The sequence below is a fragment of the Sapajus apella genome, unplaced genomic scaffold (assembly GCF_009761245.1).
Source record: "Sapajus apella isolate SASKATOON/1434 unplaced genomic scaffold, GSC_monkey_1.0 scaffold4708, whole genome shotgun sequence".
Taxonomy (NCBI): Eukaryota; Metazoa; Chordata; class Mammalia; order Primates; family Cebidae; genus Sapajus; species Sapajus apella.
In genome coordinates this window covers 592-5,304 of record NW_022441634.1, presented here as the reverse complement: position 1 = coordinate 5,304, position 4,713 = coordinate 592, and the positions used below count along the sequence as shown (strand labels likewise).

At 44.5% G+C, this 4,713-nt stretch overlaps 1 long non-coding RNA gene across 3 annotated transcripts; it reads right to left on the bottom strand.

Moving 5' to 3' along the window:
* Positions 1–6: 6 nt before the first annotated feature.
* On the bottom strand, positions 7–3,980 carry LOC116547784. Of its 3 annotated transcripts, none has more exons than XR_004267175.1 (4): positions 3,851–3,980; positions 1,976–3,385; positions 1,295–1,332; positions 7–651 (listed from the first exon to the last, which is right to left on the bottom strand). It is a non-coding gene; the product is annotated as an uncharacterized LOC116547784 (long non-coding RNA). The 3 variants fall into 3 exon arrangements; XR_004267176.1 differs by lacking the exon at positions 3,851–3,980 and having other exon boundaries at positions 7–123; positions 198–651; positions 1,976–3,758; XR_004267174.1 differs by lacking the exon at positions 3,851–3,980 and having other exon boundaries at positions 1,976–3,758.
* Between the last annotated feature and the right edge of the window lie 733 nt (positions 3,981–4,713).

Here is a 4,713-nt window from a genome sequence, read left to right as displayed (position 1 = left end):
GATGGGCAGTGTCTGGGACCTCCTTAGGGCTTATACACGAATGCTGGACTCCCTGCGTGGTGGCGAACGCACCCTGACTAAGAGCATGCCAGTAGTTGCCAGTGTCAGCACAGGCCCACACTCCTGGGTTCGTGTTTTCTCTTTTTCATTCAGGAACTTGGGAGCTGGGCCACCCCTTGGCCCTTCAGGGTCTCCACCTGAGCAGTGAGGATAATAAACCAGACCCAGGGATGGCTCTGGTGAGGTTGGAGGAGTCACTGTACAGACAGAGTAGAGTGGGGCTGGATTTTAATTTTTAGAAGTGGACACTGGCGAATGGACTGTGTAAATGGGAACTCTCTCCTGAGAACACACACAGCCTCGCCTGCACAGAAGCTCCACATTCACATCACATGATGCAGCCTCACACAAGACACCGCCAATCCTCAAGCACCCAACTCAGTGCCACCCAAAAGGGAGCACAGCTGCTGCCTCAAAATCTGGCCATGATTTTTCCCTGGGGAATTCAGGTTTTTAAAGAACACTTTCACTATGCTTACTCCTATCACAATCCCAGAATCAGGGTGGCACTTCACATTGACACCAGCTTTTTCTTGACAATAATTCCAGAATACTTACCAGAGTCACACTTCAGATGAACACCGGCACTACCTGCAACGCAGAAACAAAGCTTTATGAGGGGCACGTCATGCTGTGGATTGTTTGCACAACGTTCTGTTTCTCTCAATGGATACTGTCAACATGATCAGAAACATAGTCAACTGCTACAGTAATCAAAACAGCATGGTACTGGTACCGAAACAGAGATGTAAACCAATGGAACAGAACAGAGCTTCATTGGACAGGACAGAACGGGCGGCCACAGAGGCCTGGGATAGATGTTCTGTCCCCACAACACAGCAGGGAGCACGCTTCATGGCGTGCTGATGCTTACTGAATCGTACAACTGAGGACTGGGTGATTCTGTTTGACACGGCAAGTCTACTTCGCCGCTACAGGCAGTGCAGCATGTTAGTTTATAGATTAGCCTTTGGTGTTAGAGAGATCCAGCTGTGGGTGTGTCTCGTGAATAATTTGCTTAACTGAGACTCACACTCCTCATCTGTATAATGAATAGAACCAAACTAATAATGCCTCAAAGTGACTGTGATGCTTCAAGGAGGCAACATAGAGAAGTGACCACATAGTATCCAAGACTCAAATGTGTATCAGTCATCCTTGTCATTTTAATAACTTAAGCAGTTGTTAAGGACAGTCATGAGGCATAATGACATTTTGATCAATGATTACTTACATGGCTGGGGTCAGACGGCCGTACACAAACCTACTGGCCTGCATCATTAGATTAAAACAAAATTTTTGGTTAAAAATTGTAAGTAAGATGCTATACAAATGGAAGACTAATCACAGTGATGGAATTTTTAGGGAGAGATAAAACTAAGTTCACAAGGATTTGGAGAAATGTCTCCTCACATATGCTGCTATGGGAGCATGAATTAGCATCACCATTTGGAAAAAGACTTGGCACTATTCATGACAATAAAAGATATGTTCCCTTCTAACCATCTACTTCACAGAAATGAGTGCCAGTAGTATTCCAAAACCATTGACAAAAATACTCAAAGCAACATTACTTCTCACAGTCATCAATATTTAAAACAGAAAAAGAAAATTCGATGTCAATCAACAGTAGAGTGGATAAACTGTAACAGGTGACTACGGTGGAATGGTATGCAGCAAGGAAATGGAAGAAGTACAGTTACACTTACGAACATGAATGAATTTCAAATCATGATGGGAGCGAAAAAGCCAGACACCGAGAAACACATATTGACTTATTCTATGTATAATAGTCCAGACCTGGAGAGGTCTAAACAAGTCATTAGCAGTCACAGCAGGTCCATTAAGGGAGAAGGTTAAAGGAGGAGGGAAATTTCAGGGAGGAACGGGGATGTCTGCACCTGTGCCATCTCACCCTCTCAGATGTCAGGGTCCCAAAAGAGGGTGCTGGCAATATTTAGGTGGTTCAAAAGTGTCATAAAGAAAAGCAAATGACAGTCAGCAGCAAACTCAGGTCTTTAATGAAGTGCCCCAGACTGGATAGAGGGTGCCCACTTAGTTTTGTATCTTATTATGTAAAATGAGGATCCTCCAAAGATAAAAATGTCATCCGTACCATGGACAGAATTATGTGCTATCAGCACATTTTATCATAGGAGTTTCCTGCACAACTTTTAGCAATCTTTGAATAAAAGGTCCAGAACTTAACCTATAAATATCAACTTAGAGAACAACAGAAGTCTAATTTTTGAAGACAGGAAATAGTGTAATGCCATCTTCTGTGGGAAGGAACTCTTGGTTTCCCCAAAACTTAGAGAACTGGAGAGAAAGAAGCCTCATCTCAGAATCTGTCATAGGGGTGGGAAGTGGAGGCTACAAATATGATCAAGGTCAGACTTCTCCCGTCTTCCCGGGAGACTGGAGATGTACCAGTGAGCCCAGAGCGAACATTCACTCTGCCATCCACCCCTGGGAGACCCCTTTAAACCCACAGAGAGGACAGAAACCTAAATGTGCTATAACAAATCTTAAAGGTTTAGAGGGTGATTATCAATTTCCCCTTGGCACATGCACTTTTTCTCTAAGTTCAAGTCAATGCCTGTGAGAGAGATGTTCCCACAGATTCCTTCCTTCCAGTACAGATGACACTCAATGCCCAGTCCTACATCCCTTGTGCATGATCCCAAGGAGTGCTGATTAATCCAAACTAAAGGTTTTGATATTTCCCTGGGCAGAAAAGAGAGGGTGTACTGCAAAGATCGTCTCTAACGAACACAGCACCCTCACAGCCCAGAGAGACAGCTCCTACCTTTATGACAACAAACTTTGAAAAGAACAAACCAAACCTCACACACATTTTCATTTTCTTTCTGATTTCATACTCCCTTCTTCAGCCCCTCAAGCAGCGGGGATAACGTGAAGGCTCTCAGGAACCTTTTCCCATCAGGTCCTACCTGGAAAGTAGTTCCCTACCTTGGGGGTTGTCTTCAGTGAGCCTGAAGACGCTCCCCAGAATCCAGCCTTTAGAAACAAAAACATCAGGACAAGTCATTAGAAAGAGTGACTCACCCATGCCTCTTCCTCCAGCTGAAGCCATGCTGCCTCACACATCATTCCCTGGTCTTTGCTCTGCATAGACAAACCTTCCTACAGCCTCTCTGGCTGGAGTTCTATATTGGCCACATCACTTTCTCTCAGGAGACCCCAATCCTCCTTCCTAGCGGGATCCCAGAATCAGGGTTCTATACACTCAAGCAGCAAGTTGGTCCCTCATGAAGTGAGTTACTTCACGGTACTTACTTCTCACCCTCTCCTGGGATAGTTTCTGCAATTAAACAAAAGAAAATATTATGAGGATGAGATTCTGCAGTGCCCTTCACATAGAGCTGTTATTCTCTTGGCAAGGGTAGAAAACCAGAAGCGGTACAGTGGCTGAGCCAATGGTCAACAGCCCGAAAACCATGAGGATGCTTATGGAAAGATAAGATCTTTATTCACAGAATTCACCTTTAAAGTGGATTTAATGGGCAAACACACAATGTTGAATGCAAGGAGGAAAACATGTTGAGGACAGTGCCTCTGCATCACAGCCCATAATGGAGGCTGCCATTTGAAAACCTCCCAGTGTATTGCATGGTAGTTGGGAAGACACTCCCACTGAACTTCACCCCCACAAAAAGAATTGCATACACTGTACATAGTGTACATTTTCAGATTTTTGTATCATAATTAATTGAGAAGAAATCACAAAAGGAAAATTTCTTTAGAAGACAAAGAAAAGGAGTCTTACATAGAGGCTTTGCTCCTCCTGGTCTTCTTCCTCCTTCCAGGATCTGAGTCCGACGGTGCTCGCCTGGTCGTTTGAAGATACTGGAAGGACACAGAGGAAAGCTCAGCACCCTGGTGGTTGGTGGCTGTGAGTTACTCACGGAGCTTTGCTGGTTGTGGGGTATGGAGGTGGGTGATTATCAAGCACGAACTGAGTTGCTGCTGGGCCATCCCCCTGGGTGGAAGAGGGCTGGCCAGGGAGGGCAGCAGGAAGGAGAGGAGACATGGAGGTCTCCGCCTCGTACTGGAGGCATCATGCAGCAACACAAGAGTCAACCGAAAATGGAAACTCAAATGTACACTAAGGGTCAATGGAACCTTCTGCCTCTCACACGTTTTGAAGCTCTTTTAAACAAACAGCATATTCAAGACTATGTCAGTACTCTAGGACCCAATCATGCTGCTGCCAGATTTAGCATCAGTTTTAAAGATGCATAATGAAAACCTGGGTCTACCCAGCCCCTTATCTGAACCCAGACACTTTCTTCTATTGATTCCAGGTTTTAAAACTCTTTCAAACAATTGACAATCAGAAAATCTTGAAATCCTTCTTATGACCTGGAGCCCCGACCTTCTCCCACTTCCTGTGGTCCTGTCTTTCTAAACGGAAGAAATTTACATCTTGCATGTATTAATTGATGTCTTTTGTCTCCCTAAAACATGTAAACACCAAACTGTAGCCAGATCACCTTGGACATACGTATTCAGGACCTCCTGGGGCTGTGTCACCAGCATGTCCTTAACCCTGGCAAATTAAACTTCTAAATTAGATTGAGACTGGTTTTAGGTAACTTTTTGGTTTGCAATGTGTAATCATGGTGGGGT